Source organism: Furipterus horrens, unplaced genomic scaffold, assembly GCF_987537825.1.
Source record: "Furipterus horrens unplaced genomic scaffold, mFurHor1.1.pri manual_scaffold_22, whole genome shotgun sequence".
Lineage (NCBI taxonomy): Eukaryota > Metazoa > Chordata > Mammalia > Chiroptera > Furipteridae > Furipterus > Furipterus horrens.
Window position 1 is genome coordinate 2,024,726 of NW_028327192.1, and position 20,026 is coordinate 2,044,751.

A 20,026-nucleotide genomic window follows, 5' to 3' on the forward strand; every position below is an offset into this window, starting at 1 on the left:
AGCCTGTGTTCTAACAGAATACTCACTCAGCCTGGGTTTTAACAAAATACTAATTCAGCAAGTGTTCTAACAGGATATTGACTCAGATTATTTTCAAAGAATACTCATTCAGCCAGTGTTATACCAGAATATGCATTCAGATTATTTTCAAAGAATACTCACTCAACCAGTGTTCTACCAGAATATGGATTCAGACTATTTTCAAAGAATACTAACTCAGCCTGTGTTCTAACAGAATGTGGATTCAGATCAAAAATTACTAACTCAGTCTGTGTCCTAACGGAATTTGGACGCAGTCTATGTTTAAAGAATACTCACTCAGTTCAGTGTTCTAACAGAACACGCACTTAGCCTGTGTTCTAACAGAATACTAAATCAGCCTGTGTTCTAACAGAATGTGGACTCAGATTTAGTTCAAAAAATACTCACTCAGTCTGTGTTCTAAATAATACGGACTCAGTTTATTTTTAAATAATACGCACTCAGCCTGTGTTCTAACAAAATACTCACCGAGCCTGGGTTTTAACAAAATACTAACTCAGCAAGTGTTCTAACAAGATATTGACTCAGATTATTTTCAAAGCATACTCACTCAGCCAGTGTTCTACCAGAATATGGATTCAGATTATTTTCAAAGAATACTAACTCAGCCTGTGTTCTATCACAATATGGATTCAGAACAAAAATTACTAACTCAGTCTGTGTCCTAACAGAATTTGGACGCAGTCTATGTTTAAAGAATACTCACTCAGACTGTGTTCTAACGGAATACTCACTCAGCCTGTGTTCTAACAGAATGTGGACTAAGTCTGTCTTTAAAGAATACTCACTCAGACTGTGTTCTAACGGAATACTCACTCAGCCTGTGTTCTAACAGAATGTGGACTAAGATTTTGTTCAAAAATTACTCACTCAGACTGTGCTCTAACAGAATATGGACTAAGTCTGTCTTTAAAGAATACTCACTCAGACTGTGTTCTAACGGAATACTCACTCAGCCTCTGTTCTAACAGAATGTGGACTCAGATTTTGTTCAAAAAATACTCACTCAGTCTGTGTTCTAAATACTATGGACTCACTTTATTTTTAAATAATACCCACTCAGCCTGTGTTCTAGCAGAATAAGCACTCAGCCAGTGTTTTAAGAGAATATGGATTCAGATTATTTTCAAAGAATATTCACTCAGCCTGTGTTCGAACAAAATATGGACTCAGTTTACTTTTATATATTACCCACTCAAGCTGCGTTTTAACAGAATGTTGACTCAGATTCTCATCTAAAATTACTAACTCAGTCTGTTTTCTAACAGAATATGGACTCAGTCTATGTTTAAAGAATACTCACTCAGCCTGTGTTCTAACAGAATACTCACTCAGCGAGAGTTCTACCAGAATATGGATTCAGATTATTTTAAAATAATACTCATTCAGCCTGTGTTCTAAGAGAATACTCACCCAGCCCGTGTTCTAACAGAATACTCACTCAACCTGTGTTCTAAGGGAATGTGGACTCAGATTTTGTTAAAAGAATACTCAGCCTGAGTTCTAACAGAATATGGAATCAGTTTATTTTTAAATAATAACCACTCAGCCTGTGTTCTAACAGAACACTCACTCAGCCTGTGTTCTAACAGAATACTCACTCAGCCTGTGCTCTAACAGAATATGGACTAAGTCTATTTTTAAAGAATGCACACTGAGCCTGTGTTCTAACATAATACTCAGCCTCTGTTCTAACAGAATACTCACTCAGCCTGTGTTCTAACAGTATACTCACTCAGCCTGGGTTCTGATATAATATGGACTCAGTCTATGTTTAAAGAATACTCACTCCGCCTGTTTTCTAACAGAATACTCATAAGCCAGTGTCCTAACGGAATGTGGACTCAGTTTTGTTAAAAGAATACTCACTCAGCCTGTGTTCTTACAGAATATGGACTCAGTTTATTTTTAAATAATACGCACTCAGCCTGTGTTCTAACAGAATACTCACTCAGCCTGGGTTTTAACAAAATACTAATTCAGCAAGTGTTCTAACAGGATATTGACTCAGATTATTTTCAAAGAATACTCATTCAGCCAGTGTTATACCAGAATATGCATTCAGATTATTTTCAAAGAATACTCACTCAGCCAGTGTTCTACCAGAATATGGATTCAGACTATTTTCAAAGAATACTAACTCAGCCTGTGTTCTAACAGAATGTGGATTCAGATCAAAAATTACTAACTCAGTCTGTGTCCTAACAGAATTTGGACGCAGTCTATGTTTAAAGAATACTCACTCAGTTCAGTGTTCTAACAGAACACTCACTTAGCCTGTGTTCTAACAGAATACTAAATCAGCCTGTGTTCTAACAGAATGTGGACTCAGATTTTGTTCAAAAAATACTCACTCAGTCTGTGTTCTAAATAATACGGACTCAGTTTAGTTTTAAATAATACGCACTCAGCCTGTGTTCTAACAGAATACTCACCGAGCCTGGGTTTTAACAAAATACAAACTCAGCAAGTGTTCTAACAAGATATTGACTCAGATTATTTTCAAAGCATACTCACTCAGCCAGTGTTCTACCAGAATATGGATTCAGATTATTTTCAAAGAATACTAACTCAGCCTGCGTTCTATCACAATATGGATTCAGAACAAAAATTACTAACTCAGTCTGTGTCCTAACAGAATTTGGACGCAGTTTATGTTTAAAGAATACTCACTCAGACTGTGTTCTAACGGAATACTCACTCAGCCTGTGTTCTAACAGAATGTGGACTAAGTCTGTCTTTAAAGAATACTCACTCAGACTGTGTTCTAACGGAATACTCACTCAGCCTGTGTTCTAACAGAATGCGGACTAAGATTTTGTTCAAAAATTACTCACTCAGACTGTGCTCTAACAGAATATGGACTAAGTCTGTCTTTAAAGAATACTCACTCAGACTGTGTTCTAACGGAATACTCACTCAGCCTCTGTTCTAACAGAATGTGGACTCAGATTTTGTTCAAAAAATACTCACTCAGTCTGTGTTCTAAATACTATGGACTCACTTTATTTTTAAATAATACCCACTCAGCCTGTGTTCTAGCAGAATACTCACTCAGCCAGTGTTTTAAGAGAATATGGATTCAGATTATTTTCAAAGAATATTCACTCAGCCTGTGTTCGAACAAAATATGGACTCAGTTTACTTTTATATATTACCCACTCAAGCTGCGTTTTAACAGAATGTTGACTCAGATTCTCATCTAAAATTACTAACTCAGTCTGTTTTCTAACAGAATATGGACTCAGTCTATGTTTAAAGAATACTCACTCAGCCTGTGTTCTAACAGAATACTCACTCAGCGAGAGTTCTACCAGAATATGGATTCAGATTATTTTAAAATAATACTCATTCAGCCTGTGTTCTAAGAGAATACTCACCCAGCCCGTGTTCTAACAGAATACTCACTCAACCTGTGTTCTAAGGGAATGTGGACTCAGATTTTGTTAAAAGAATACTCAGCCTGAGTTCTAACAGAATATGGAATCAGTTTATTTTTAAATAATAACCACTCAGCCTGTGTTCTAACAGAACACTCACTCAGCCTGTGTTCTAACAGAATACTCACTCAGCCTGTGCTCTAACAGAATATGGACTAAGTCTATTTTTAAAGAATGCACACTGAGCCTGTGTTCTAACATAATACTCAGCCTCTGTTCTAACAGAATACTCACTCAGCCTGTGTTCTAACAGTATACTCACTCAGCCTGGGTTCTGATATAATATGGACTCAGTCTATGTTTAAAGAATACTCACTCCGCCTGTTTTCTAACAGAATACTCATAAGCCAGTGTCCTAACGGAATGTGGACTCAGTTTTGTTAAAAGAATACTCACTCAGCCTGTGTTCTTACAGAATATGGACTCAGTTTATTTTTAAATAATACGCACTCAGCCTGTGTTCTAACAGAATACTCACTCAGCCTGGGTTTTAACAAAATACTAATTCAGCAAGTGTTCTAACAGGATATTGACTCAGATTATTTTCAAAGAATACTCATTCAGCCAGTGTTATACCAGAATATGCATTCAGATTATTTTCAAAGAATACTCACTCAACCAGTGTTCTACCAGAATATGGATTCAGACTATTTTCAAAGAATACTAACTCAGCCTGTGTTCTAACAGAATGTGGATTCAGATCAAAAATTACTAACTCAGTCTGTGTCCTAACGGAATTTGGACGCAGTCTATGTTTAAAGAATACTCACTCAGTTCAGTGTTCTAACAGAACACGCACTTAGCCTGTGTTCTAACAGAATACTAAATCAGCCTGTGTTCTAACAGAATGTGGACTCAGATTTAGTTCAAAAAATACTCACTCAGTCTGTGTTCTAAATAATACGGACTCAGTTTCTTTTTAAATAATACGCACTCAGCCTGTGTTCTAACAAAATACTCACCGAGCCTGGGTTTTAACAAAATACTAACTCAGCAAGTGTTCTAACAAGATATTGACTCAGATTATTTTCAAAGCATACTCACTCAGCCAGTGTTCTACCAGAATATGGATTCAGATTATTTTCAAAGAATACTAACTCAGCCTGTGTTCTATCACAATATGGATTCAGAACAAAAATTACTAACTCAGTCTGTGTCCTAACAGAATTTGGACGCAGTCTATGTTTAAAGAATACTCACTCAGACTCTGTTCTAACGGAATACTCACTCAGCCTGTGTTCTAACAGAATGTGGACTAAGTCTGTCTTTAAAGAATACTCACTCAGACTGTGTTCTAACGGAATACTCACTCAGCCTGTGTTCTAACAGAATGTGGACTAAGATTTTGTTCAAAAATTACTCACTCAGACTGTGCTCTAACAGAATATGGACTAAGTCTGTCTTTAAAGAATACTCACTCAGACTGTGTTCTAACGGAATACTCACTCAGCCTCTGTTCTAACAGAATGTGGACTCAGATTTTGTTCAAAAAATACTCACTCAGTCTGTGTTCTAAATACTATGGACTCACTTTATTTTTAAATAATACCCACTCAGCCTGTGTTCTAGCAGAATACTCACTCAGCCAGTGTTTTAAGAGAATATGGATTCAGATTATTTTCAAAGAATATTCACTCAGCCTGTGTTCGAACAAAATATGGACTCAGTTTACTTTTATATATTACCCACTCAAGCTGCGTTTTAACAGAATGTTGACTCAGATTCTCATCTAAAATTACTAACTCAGTCTGTTTTCTAACAGAATATGGACTCAGTCTATGTTTAAAGAATACTCACTCAGCCTGTGTTCTAACAGAATACTCACTCAGCGAGAGTTCTACCAGAATATGGATTCAGATTATTTTAAAATAATACTCATTCAGCCTGTGTTCTAAGAGAATACTCACCCAGCCCGTGTTCTAACAGAATACTCACTCAACCTGTGTTCTAAGGGAATGTGGACTCAGATTTTGTTAAAAGAATACTCAGCCTGAGTTCTAACAGAATATGGAATCAGTTTATTTTTAAATAATAACCACTCAGCCTGTGTTCTAACAGAACACTCACTCAGCCTGTGTTCTAACAGAATACTCACTCAGCCTGTGCTCTAACAGAATATGGACTAAGTCTATTTTTAAAGAATGCACACTGAGCCTGTGTTCTAACATAATACTCAGCCTCTGTTCTAACAGAATACTCACTCAGCCTGTGTTCTAACAGTATACTCACTCAGCCTGGGTTCTGATATAATATGGACTCAGTCTATGTTTAAAGAATACTCACTCCGCCTGTTTTCTAACAGAATACTCATAAGCCAGTGTCCTAACGGAATGTGGACTCAGTTTTGTTAAAAGAATACTCACTCAGCCTGTGTTCTTACAGAATATGGACTCAGTTTATTTTTAAATAATACGCACTCAGCCTGTGTTCTAACAGAATACTCACTCAGCCTGGGTTTTAACAAAATACTAATTCAGCAAGTGTTCTAACAGGATATTGACTCAGATTATTTTCAAAGAATACTCATTCAGCCAGTGTTATACCAGAATATGCATTCAGATTATTTTCAAAGAATACTCACTCAGCCAGTGTTCTACCAGAATATGGATTCAGACTATTTTCAAAGAATACTAACTCAGCCTGTGTTCTAACAGAATGTGGATTCAGATCAAAAATTACTAACTCAGTCTGTGTCCTAACAGAATTTGGACGCAGTCTATGTTTAAAGAATACTCACTCAGTTCAGTGTTCTAACAGAACACTCACTTAGCATGTGTTCTAACAGAATACTAAATCAGCCTGTGTTCTAACAGAATGTGGACTCAGATTTTGTTCAAAAAATACTCACTCAGTCTGTGTTCTAAATAATACGGACTCAGTTTAGTTTTAAATAATACGCACTCAGCCTGTGTTCTAACAAAATACTCACCGAGCCTGGGTTTTAACAAAATACTAACTCAGCAAGTGTTCTAACAAGATATTGACTCAGATTATTTTCAAAGCATACTCACTCAGCCAGTGTTATACCAGAATATGGAGTCAGATTATTATCAAAGAATACTAACTCAGCCTGTGTTCTAACAGAATATGGATTCAGATCAAAAATTACTAACTCAGTCTGTGTTCTAACAGAATTTGGACGCAGTCTATGTTTAAAGAATACTCACTCAGACTGTGTTCTAACGGAATACTCACTCAGCCTGTGTTCTAACAGAATGTGGACTAAGTCTGTCTTTAAAGAATACTCACTCAGACTGTGTTCTAACGGAATACTCACTCAGCCTGTGTTCTAACAGAATGTGGACTAAGATTTTGTTCAAAAATTACTCACTCAGACTGTGCTCTAACAGAATATGGACTAAGTCTGTCTTTAAAGAATACTCACTCAGACTGTGTTCTAACGGGATACTCACTCAGCCTCTGTTCTAACAGAATGTGGACTCAGATTTTGTTCAAAAAATACTCACTCAGTCTGTGTTCTAAATACTATGGACTCACTTTATTTTTAAATAATACCCACTCAGCCTGTGTTCTAGCAGAATACTCACTCAGCCAGTGTTTTAAGAGAATATGGATTCAGATTATTTTCAAAGAATATTCACTCAGCCTGTGTTCGAACAAAATATGGACTCAGTTTACTTTTATATATTACCCACTCAAGCTGCGTTTTAACAGAATGTTGACTCAGATTCTCATCTAAAATTACTAACTCAGTCTGTTTTCTAACAGAATATGGACTCAGTCTATGTTTAAAGAATACTCACTCAGCCTGTGTTCTAACAGAATACTCACTCAGCGAGAGTTCTACCAGAATATGGATTCAGATTATTTTAAAATAATACTCATTCAGCCTGTGTTCTAAGAGAATACTCACCCAGCCCGTGTTCTAACAGAATACTCACTCAACCTGTGTTCTAAGGGAATGTGGACTCAGATTTTGTTAAAAGAATACTCAGCCTGAGTTCTAACAGAATATGGAATCAGTTTATTTTTAAATAATAACCACTCAGCCTGTGTTCTAACAGAACACTCACTCAGCCTGTGTTCTAACAGGATACTCACTCAGCCTGTGCTCTAACAGAATATGGACTAAGTCTATTTTTAAAGAATGCACACTGAGCCTGTGTTCTAACATAATACTCAGCCTCTGTTCTAACAGAATACTCACTCAGCCTGTGTTCTAACAGTATACTCACTCAGCCTGGGTTCTGATATAATATGGACTCAGTCTATGTTTAAAGAATACTCACTCCGCCTGTTTTCTAACAGAATACTCATAAGCCAGTGTCCTAACGGAATGTGGACTCAGTTTTGTTAAAAGAATACTCACTCAGCCTGTGTTCTTACAGAATATGGACTCAGTTTATTTTTAAATAATACGCACTCAGCCTGTGTTCTAACAGAATACTCACTCAGCCTGGGTTTTAACAAAATACTAATTCAGCAAGTGTTCTAACAGGATATTGACTCAGATTATTTTCAAAGAATACTCATTCAGCCAGTGTTATACCAGAATATGCATTCAGATTATTTTCAAAGAATACTCACTCAGCCAGTGTTCTACCAGAATATGGATTCAGACTATTTTCAAAGAATACTAACTCAGCCTGTGTTCTAACAGAATGTGGATTCAGATCAAAAATTACTAACTCAGTCTGTGTCCTAACAGAATTTGGACGCAGTCTATGTTTAAAGAATACTCACTCAGTTCAGTGTTCTAACAGAACACTCACTTAGCCTGTGTTCTAACAGAATACTAAATCAGCCTGTGTTCTAACAGAATGTGGACTCAGATTTTGTTCAAAAAATACTCACTCAGTCTGTGTTCTAAATAATACGGACTCAGTTTAGTTTTAAATAATACGCACTCAGCCTGTGTTCTAACAAAATACTCACCGAGCCTGGGTTTTAACAAAATACTAACTCAGCAAGTGTTCTAACAAGATATTGACTCAGATTATTTTCAAAGCATACTCACTCAGCCAGTGTTATACCAGAATATGGAGTCAGATTATTATCAAAGAATACTAACTCAGCCTGTGTTCTAACAGAATATGGATTCAGATCAAAAATTACTAACTCAGTCTGTGTTCTAACAGAATTTGGACGCAGTCTATGTTTAAAGAATACTCACTCAGACTGTGTTCTAACGGAATACTCACTCAGCCTGTGTTCTAACAGAATGTGGACTAAGATTTTGTTCAAAAATTACTCACTCAGACTGTGCTCTAACAGAATATGGACTAAGTCTGTCTTTAAAGAATACTCACTCAGACTGTGTTCTAACGGGATACTCACTCAGCCTCTGTTCTAACAGAATGTGGACTCAGATTTTGTTCAAAAAATACTCACTCAGTCTGTGTTCTAAATACTATGGACTCACTTTATTTTTAAATAATACCCACTCAGCCTGTGTTCTAGCAGAATACTCACTCAGCCAGTGTTTTAAGAGAATATGGATTCAGATTATTTTCAAAGAATATTCACTCAGCCTGTGTTCGAACAAAATATGGACTCAGTTTACTTTTATATATTACCCACTCAAGCTGCGTTTTAACAGAATGTTGACTCAGATTCTCATCTAAAATTACTAACTCAGTCTGTTTTCTAACAGAATATGGACTCAGTCTATGTTTAAAGAATACTCACTCAGCCTGTGTTCTAACAGAATACTCACTCAGCGAGAGTTCTACCAGAATATGGATTCAGATTATTTTAAAATAATACTCATTCAGCCTGTGTTCTAAGAGAATACTCACCCAGCCCGTCTTCTAACAGAATACTCACTCAACCTGTGTTCTAAGGGAATGTGGACTCAGATTTTGTTAAAAGAATACTCAGCCTGAGTTCTAACAGAATATGGAATCAGTTTATTTTTAAATAATAACCACTCAGCCTGTGTTCTAACAGAACACTCACTCAGCCTGTGTTCTAACAGAATACTCACTCAGCCTGTGCTCTAACAGAATATGGACTAAGTCTATTTTTAAAGAATGCACACTGAGCCTGTGTTCTAACATAATACTCAGCCTCTGTTCTAACAGAATACTCACTCAGCCTGTGTTCTAACAGTATACTCACTCAGCCTGGGTTCTGATATAATATGGACTCAGTCTATGTTTAAAGAATACTCACTCCGCCTGTTTTCTAACAGAATACTCATAAGCCAGTGTCCTAACGGAATGTGGACTCAGTTTTGTTAAAAGAATACTCACTCAGCCTGTGTTCTTACAGAATATGGACTCAGTTTATTTTTAAATAATACGCACTCAGCCTGTGTTCTAACAGAATACTCACTCAGCCTGGGTTTTAACAAAATACTAATTCAGCAAGTGTTCTAACAGGATATTGACTCAGATTATTTTCAAAGAATACTCATTCAGCCAGTGTTATACCAGAATATGCATTCAGATTATTTTCAAAGAATACTCACTCAGCCAGTGTTCTACCAGAATATGGATTCAGACTATTTTCAAAGAATACTAACTCAGCCTGTGTTCTAACAGAATGTGGATTCAGATCAAAAATTACTAACTCAGTCTGTGTCCTAACAGAATTTGGACGCAGTCTATGTTTAAAGAATACTCACTCAGTTCAGTGTTCTAACAGAACACTCACTTAGCCTGTGTTCTAACAGAATACTAAATCAGCCTGTGTTCTAACAGAATGTGGACTCAGATTTTGTTCAAAAAATACTCACTCAGTCTGTGTTCTAAATAATACGGACTCAGTTTAGTTTTAAATAATACGCACTCAGCCTGTGTTCTAACAAAATACTCACCGAGCCTGGGTTTTAACAAAATACTAACTCAGCAAGTGTTCTAACAAGATATTGACTCAGATTATTTTCAAAGCATACTCACTCAGCCAGTGTTATACCAGAATATGGAGTCAGATTATTATCAAAGAATACTAACTCAGCCTGTGTTCTAACAGAATATGGATTCAGATCAAAAATTACTAACTCAGTCTGTGTTCTAACAGAATTTGGACGCAGTCTATGTTTAAAGAATACTCACTCAGACTGTGTTCTAACGGAATACTCACTCAGCCTGTGTTCTAACAGAATGTGGACTAAGATTTTGTTCAAAAATTACTCACTCAGACTGTGCTCTAACAGAATATGGACTAAGTCTGTCTTTAAAGAATACTCACTCAGACTGTGTTCTAACGGGATACTCACTCAGCCTCTGTTCTAACAGAATGTGGACTCAGATTTTGTTCAAAAAATACTCACTCAGTCTGTGTTCTAAATACTATGGACTCACTTTATTTTTAAATAATACCCACTCAGCCTGTGTTCTAGCAGAATACTCACTCAGCCAGTGTTTTAAGAGAATATGGATTCAGATTATTTTCAAAGAATATTCACTCAGCCTGTGTTCGAACAAAATATGGACTCAGTTTACTTTTATATATTACCCACTCAAGCTGCGTTTTAACAGAATGTTGACTCAGATTCTCATCTAAAATTACTAACTCAGTCTGTTTTCTAACAGAATATGGACTCAGTCTATGTTTAAAGAATACTCACTCAGCCTGTGTTCTAACAGAATACTCACTCAGCGAGAGTTCTACCAGAATATGGATTCAGATTATTTTAAAATAATACTCATTCAGCCTGTGTTCTAAGAGAATACTCACCCAGCCCGTCTTCTAACAGAATACTCACTCAACCTGTGTTCTAAGGGAATGTGGACTCAGATTTTGTTAAAAGAATACTCAGCCTGAGTTCTAACAGAATATGGAATCAGTTTATTTTTAAATAATAACCACTCAGCCTGTGTTCTAACAGAACACTCACTCAGCCTGTGTTCTAACAGAATACTCACTCAGCCTGTGCTCTAACAGAATATGGACTAAGTCTATTTTTAAAGAATGCACACTGAGCCTGTGTTCTAACATAATACTCAGCCTCTGTTCTAACAGAATACTCACTCAGCCTGTGTTCTAACAGTATACTCACTCAGCCTGGGTTCTGATATAATATGGACTCAGTCTATGTTTAAAGAATACTCACTCCGCCTGTTTTCTAACAGAATACTCATAAGCCAGTGTCCTAACGGAATGTGGACTCAGTTTTGTTAAAAGAATACTCACTCAGCCTGTGTTCTTACAGAATATGGACTCAGTTTATTTTTAAATAATACGCACTCAGCCTGTGTTCTAACAGAATACTCACTCAGCCTGGGTTTTAACAAAATACTAATTCAGCAAGTGTTCTAACAGGATATTGACTCAGATTATTTTCAAAGAATACTCATTCAGCCAGTGTTATACCAGAATATGCATTCAGATTATTTTCAAAGAATACTCACTCAGCCAGTGTTCTACCAGAATATGGATTCAGACTATTTTCAAAGAATACTAACTCAGCCTGTGTTCTAACAGAATGTGGATTCAGATCAAAAATTACTAACTCAGTCTGTGTCCTAACAGAATTTGGACGCAGTCTATGTTTAAAGAATACTCACTCAGTTCAGTGTTCTAACAGAACACTCACTTAGCCTGTGTTCTAACAGAATACTAAATCAGCCTGTGTTCTAACAGAATGTGGACTCAGATTTTGTTCAAAAAATACTCACTCAGTCTGTGTTCTAAATAATACGGACTCAGTTTAGTTTTAAATAATACGCACTCAGCCTGTGTTCTAACAAAATACTCACCGAGCCTGGGTTTTAACAAAATACTAACTCAGCAAGTGTTCTAACAAGATATTGACTCAGATTATTTTCAAAGCATACTCACTCAGCCAGTGTTATACCAGAATATGGAGTCAGATTATTATCAAAGAATACTAACTCAGCCTGTGTTCTAACAGAATATGGATTCAGATCAAAAATTACTAACTCAGTCTGTGTTCTAACAGAATTTGGACGCAGTCTATGTTTAAAGAATACTCACTCAGACTGTGTTCTAACGGAATACTCACTCAGCCTGTGTTCTAACAGAATGTGGACTAAGATTTTGTTCAAAAATTACTCACTCAGACTGTGCTCTAACAGAATATGGACTAAGTCTGTCTTTAAAGAATACTCACTCAGACTGTGTTCTAACGGGATACTCACTCAGCCTCTGTTCTAACAGAATGTGGACTCAGATTTTGTTCAAAAAATACTCACTCAGTCTGTGTTCTAAATACTATGGACTCACTTTATTTTTAAATAATACCCACTCAGCCTGTGTTCTAGCAGAATACTCACTCAGCCAGTGTTTTAAGAGAATATGGATTCAGATTATTTTCAAAGAATATTCACTCAGCCTGTGTTCGAACAAAATATGGACTCAGTTTACTTTTATATATTACCCACTCAAGCTGCGTTTTAACAGAATGTTGACTCAGATTCTCATCTAAAATTACTAACTCAGTCTGTTTTCTAACAGAATATGGACTCAGTCTATGTTTAAAGAATACTCACTCAGCCTGTGTTCTAACAGAATACTCACTCAGCGAGAGTTCTACCAGAATATGGATTCAGATTATTTTAAAATAATACTCATTCAGCCTGTGTTCTAAGAGAATACTCACCCAGCCCGTCTTCTAACAGAATACTCACTCAACCTGTGTTCTAAGGGAATGTGGACTCAGATTTTGTTAAAAGAATACTCAGCCTGAGTTCTAACAGAATATGGAATCAGTTTATTTTTAAATAATAACCACTCAGCCTGTGTTCTAACAGAACACTCACTCAGCCTGTGTTCTAACAGGATACTCACTCAGCCTGTGCTCTAACAGAATATGGACTAAGTCTATTTTTAAAGAATGCACACTGAGCCTGTGTTCTAACATAATACTCAGCCTCTGTTCTAACAGAATACTCACTCAGCCTGTGTTCTAACAGTATACTCACTCAGCCTGGGTTCTGATATAATATGGACTCAGTCTATGTTTAAAGAATACTCACTCCGCCTGTTTTCTAACAGAATACTCATAAGCCAGTGTCCTAACGGAATGTGGACTCAGTTTTGTTAAAAGAATACTCACTCAGCCTGTGTTCTTACAGAATATGGACTCAGTTTATTTTTAAATAATACGCACTCAGCCTGTGTTCTAACAGAATACTCACTCAGCCTGGGTTTTAACAAAATACTAATTCAGCAAGTGTTCTAACAGGATATTGACTCAGATTATTTTCAAAGAATACTCATTCAGCCAGTGTTATACCAGAATATGCATTCAGATTATTTTCAAAGAATACTCACTCAGCCAGTGTTCTACCAGAATATGGATTCAGACTATTTTCAAAGAATACTAACTCAGCCTGTGTTCTAACAGAATGTGGATTCAGATCAAAAATTACTAACTCAGTCTGTGTCCTAACAGAATTTGGACGCAGTCTATGTTTAAAGAATACTCACTCAGTTCAGTGTTCTAACAGAACACTCACTTAGCCTGTGTTCTAACAGAATACTAAATCAGCCTGTGTTCTAACAGAATGTGGACTCAGATTTTGTTCAAAAAATACTCACTCAGTCTGTGTTCTAAATAATACGGACTCAGTTTAGTTTTAAATAATACGCACTCAGCCTGTGTTCTAACAAAATACTCACCGAGCCTGGGTTTTAACAAAATACTAACTCAGCAAGTGTTCTAACAAGATATTGACTCAGATTATTTTCAAAGCATACTCACTCAGCCAGTGTTATACCAGAATATGGAGTCAGATTATTATCAAAGAATACTAACTCAGCCTGTGTTCTAACAGAATATGGATTCAGATCAAAAATTACTAACTCAGTCTGTGTTCTAACAGAATTTGGACGCAGTCTATGTTTAAAGAATACTCACTCAGACTGTGTTCTAACGGAATACTCACTCAGCCTGTGTTCTAACAGAATGTGGACTAAGATTTTGTTCAAAAATTACTCACTCAGACTGTGCTCTAACAGAATATGGACTAAGTCTGTCTTTAAAGAATACTCACTCAGACTGTGTTCTAACGGGATACTCACTCAGCCTCTGTTCTAACAGAATGTGGACTCAGATTTTGTTCAAAAAATACTCACTCAGTCTGTGTTCTAAATACTATGGACTCACTTTATTTTTAAATAATACCCACTCAGCCTGTGTTCTAGCAGAATACTCACTCAGCCAGTGTTTTAAGAGAATATGGATTCAGATTATTTTCAAAGAATATTCACTCAGCCTGTGTTCGAACAAAATATGGACTCAGTTTACTTTTATATATTACCCACTCAAGCTGCGTTTTAACAGAATGTTGACTCAGATTCTCATCTAAAATTACTAACTCAGTCTGTTTTCTAACAGAATATGGACTCAGTCTATGTTTAAAGAATACTCACTCAGCCTGTGTTCTAACAGAATACTCACTCAGCGAGAGTTCTACCAGAATATGGATTCAGATTATTTTAAAATAATACTCATTCAGCCTGTGTTCTAAGAGAATACTCACCCAGCCCGTGTTCTAACAGAATACTCACTCAACCTGTGTTCTAAGGGAATGTGGACTCAGATTTTGTTAAAAGAATACTCAGCCTGAGTTCTAACAGAATATGGAATCAGTTTATTTTTAAATAATAACCACTCAGCCTGTGTTCTAACAGAACACTCACTCAGCCTGTGTTCTAACAGGATACTCACTCAGCCTGTGCTCTGACAGAATATGGACTAAGTCTATTTTTAAAGAATGCACACTGAGCCTGTGTTCTAACATAATACTCAGCCTCTGTTCTAACAGAATACTCACTCAGCCTGTGTTCTAACAGTATACTCACTCAGCCTGGGTTCTGATATAATATGGACTCAGTCTATGTTTAAAGAATACTCACTCCGCCTGTTTTCTAACAGAATACTCATAAGCCAGTGTCCTAACGGAATGTGGACTCAGTTTTGTTAAAAGAATACTCACTCAGCCTGTGTTCTTACAGAATATGGACTCAGTTTATTTTTAAATAATACGCACTCAGCCTGTGTTCTAACAGAATACTCACTCAGCCTGGGTTTTAACAAAATACTAATTCAGCAAGTGTTCTAACAGGATATTGACTCAGATTATTTTCAAAGAATACTCATTCAGCCAGTGTTATACCAGAATATGCATTCAGATTATTTTCAAAGAATACTCACTCAGCCAGTGTTCTACCAGAATATGGATTCAGACTATTTTCAAAGAATACTAACTCAGCCTGTGTTCTAACAGAATGTGGATTCAGATCAAAAATTACTAACTCAGTCTGTGTCCTAACAGAATTTGGACGCAGTCTATGTTTAAAGAATACTCACTCAGTTCAGTGTTCTAACAGAACACTCACTTAGCCTGTGTTCTAACAGAATACTAAATCAGCCTGTGTTCTAACAGAATGTGGACTCAGATTTTGTTCAAAAAATACTCACTCAGTCTGTGTTCTAAATAATACGGACTCAGTTTAGTTTTAAATAATACGCACTCAGCCTGTGTTCTAACAAAATACTCACCGAGCCTGGGTTTTAACAAAATACTAACTCAGCAAGTGTTCTAACAAGATATTGACTCAGATTATTTTCAAAGCATACTCACTCAGCCAGTGTTCTACCAGAATATGGATTCAGATTATTTTCAAAGAATACTAACTCAGCCTGTGTTCTATCACAATATGGATTCAGAACAAAAATTACTAACTCAGTCTGTGTCCTAACAGAATTTGGACGCAGTCTATGTTTAAAGAATACTCACTCAGACTGTGTTCTAACGGAATACTCACTCAGCCTGTGTTCTAACAGAATGTGGACTAAGTCTGTCTTTAAAGAATACTCACTCAGACTGTGTTCTAACGGAATACTCACTCAGCCTGTGTTCTAACAGAATGTGGAATAAGTCTGTCTTTAAAGAATACTCACTCAGACTGTGTTCTAACGGAATACTCACTCAGCCTCTGTTCTAACAGAATGTGGACTCAGATTTTGTTCAAAAAATACTCAGTCTGTGTTCTAAATACTATGGACTCACTTTATTTTTAAATAATACCCACTCAGCCTGTGTTCTAGCAGAATACTCACTCAGCCAGTGTTTTAAGAGAATATGGATTCAGATTATTTTCAAAGAATATTCACTCAGCCTGTGTTCGAACAAAATATGGACTCAGTTTACTTTTATATATTACCCACTCAAGCTGCGTTTTAACAGAATGTTGACTCAGATTCTCATCTAAAATTACTAACTCAGTCTGTTTTCTAACAGAATATGGACTCAGTCTATGTTTAAAGAATACTCACTCAGCCTGTGTTCTAACACAATACTCACTCAGCGAGAGTTCTACCAGAATATGGATTCAGATTATTTTAAAATAATACTCATTCAGCCTGTGTTCTAAGAGAATACTCACCCAGCCCGTGTTCTAACAGAATACTCACTCAACCTGTGTTCTAAGGGAATGTGGACTCAGATTTTGTTAAAAGAATACTCAGCCTGAGTTCTAACAGAATATGGAATCAGTTTATTTTTAAATAATAACCACTCAGCCTGTGTTCTAACAGAACACTCACTCAGCCTGTGTTCTAACAGAATACTCACTCAGCCTGTGCTCTAACAGAATATGGACTAAGTCTATTTTTAAAGAATGCACACTGAGCCTGTGTTCTAACATAATACTCAGCCTCTGTTCTACCAGAATACTCACTCAGCCTGTGTTCTAACAGTATACTCACTCAGCCTGGGTTCTGATATAATATGGACTCAGTCTATGTTTAAAGAATACTCACTCAGCCTGTTTTCTAACAGAATACTCATAAGCCAGTGTCATAACGGAATGTGGACTCAGTTTTGTTAAAAGAATACTCACTCAGCCTGTGTTCTTACAGAATATGGACTCAGTTTATTTTTAAATAATACGCACTCAGCCTGTGTTCTAACAGAATACTCACTCAGCCTGGGTTTTAACAAAATACTAATTCAGCAAGTGTTCTAACAGGATATTGACTCAGATTATTTTCAAAGAATACTCATTCAGCCAGTGTTATACCAGAATATGCATTCAGATTATTTTCAAAGAATACTCACTCAACCAGTGTTCTACCAGAATATGGATTCAGACTATTTTCAAAGAATACTAACTCAGCCTGTGTTCTAACAGAATGTGGATTCAGACTATTTTCAAAGAATACTAACTCAGCCTGTGTTCTAACAGAATGTGGATTCAGATCAAAAATTACTAACTCAGTCTGTGTCCTAACAGAATTTGGACGCAGTCTATGTTTAAAGAATACTCACTCAGTTCAGTGTTCTAACAGAACACTCACTTAGCCTGTGTTCTAACAGAATACTAAATCAGCCTGTGTTCTAACAGAATGTGGACTCAGATTTTGTTCAAAAAATACTCACTCAGTCTGTGTTCTAAATAATACGGACTCAGTTTAGTTTTAAATAATACGCACTCAGCCTGTGTTCTAACAAAATACTCACCGAGCCTGGGTTTTAACAAAATACTAACTCAGCAAGTGTTCTAACAAGATATTGACTCAGATTATTTTCAAAGCATACTCACTCAGCCAGTGTTCTACCAGAATATGGATTCAGATTATTTTCAAAGAATACTAACTCAGCCTGTGTTCTATCACAATATGGATTCAGAACAAAAATTACTAACTCAGTCTGTGTCCTAACAGAATTTGGACGCAGTCTATGTTTAAAGAATACTCACTCAGACTGTGTTCTAACGGAATACTCACTCAGCCTGTGTTCTAACAGAATGTGGACTAAGTCTGTCTTTAAAGAATACTCACTCAGACTGTGTTCTAACGGAATACTCACTCAGCCTGTGTTCTAACAGAATGTGGACTAAGTCTGTCTTTAAAGAATACTCACTCAGACTGTGTTCTAACGGAATACTCACTCAGCCTCTGTTCTAACAGAATGTGGACTCAGATTTTGTTCAAAAAATACTCACTCAGTCTGTGTTCTAAATACTATGGACTCACTTTATTTTTAAATAATACCCACTCAGCCTGTGTTCTAGCAGAATACTCACTCAGCCAGTGTTTTAAGAGAATATGGATTCAGATTATTTTCAAAGAATATTCACTCAGCCTGTGTTCGAACAAAATATGGACTCAGTTTACTTTTATATATTACCCACTCAAGCTGCGTTTTAACAGAATGTTGACTCAGATTCTCATCTAAAATTACTAACTCAGTCTGTTTTCTAACAGAATATGGACTCAGTCTATGTTTAAAGAATACTCACTCAGCCTGTGTTCTAACAGAATACTCACTCAGCGAGAGTTCTACCAGAATATGGATTCAGATTATTTTAAAATAATACTCATTCAGCCTGTGTTCTAAGAGAATACTCACCCAGCCCGTGTTCTAACAGAATACTCACTCAACCTGTGTTCTAAGGGAATGTGGACTCAGATTTTGTTAAAAGAATACTCAGCCTGAGTTCTAACAGAATATGGAATCAGTTTATTTTTAAATAATAACCACTCAGCCTGTGTTCTAACAGAACACTCACTCAGCCTGTGTTCTAACAGAATACTCACTCAGCCTGTGCTCTAACAGAATATGGACTAAGTCTATTTTTAAAGAATGCACACTGAGCCTGTGTTCTAACATAATACTCAGCCTCTGTTCTACCAGAATACTCACTCAGCCTGTGTTCTAACAGTATACTCACTCAGCCTGGGTTCTGATATAATATGGACTCAGTCTATGTTTAAAGAATACTCACTCCGCCTGTTTTCTAACAGAATACTTATAAGCCAGTGTCCTAACGGAATGTGGACTCAGTTTTGTTAAAAGAATACTCACTCAGCCTGTGTTCTTACAGAATATGGACTCAGTTTATTTTTAAATAATATGCACTCAGCCTGTGTTCTAACAGAATACTCACTCAGCCTGGGTTTTAACAAAATACTAATTCAGCAAGTGTTCTAACAGGATATTGACTCAGATTATTTTCAAAGAATACTCATTCAGCCAGTGTTATACCAGAATATGCATTCAGATTATTTTCAAAGAATACTCACTCAACCAGTGTTCTACCAGAATATGGATTCAGACTATTTTCAAAGAATACTAACTCAGCCTGTGTTCTAAGAGAATGTGGATTCAGACTATTTTCAAAGAATACTAACTCAGCCTGTGTTCTAACAGAATGTGGATTCAGATCAAAAATTACTAACTCAGTCTGTGTCCTAACGGAATTTGGACGCAGTCTATGTTTAAAGAATACTCACTCAGTTCAGTGTTCTAACAGAACACGCACTTAGCCTGTGTTCTAACAGAATACTAAATCAGCCTGTGTTCTAACAGAATGTGGACTCAGATTTTGTTCAAAAAATACTCACTCAGTCTGTGTTCTAAATAATACGGACTCAGTTTATTTTTAAATAATACGCACTCAGCCTGTGTTCTAACAAAATACTCACCGAGCCTGGGTTTTAACAAAATACTAACTCAGCAAGTGTTCTAACAAGATATTGACTCAGATTATTTTCAAAGCATACTCACTCAGCCAGTGTTATACCAGAATATGGAGTCAGATTATTATCAAAGAATACTAACTCAGCCTGTGTTCTAACAGAATATGGATTCAGATCAAAAATT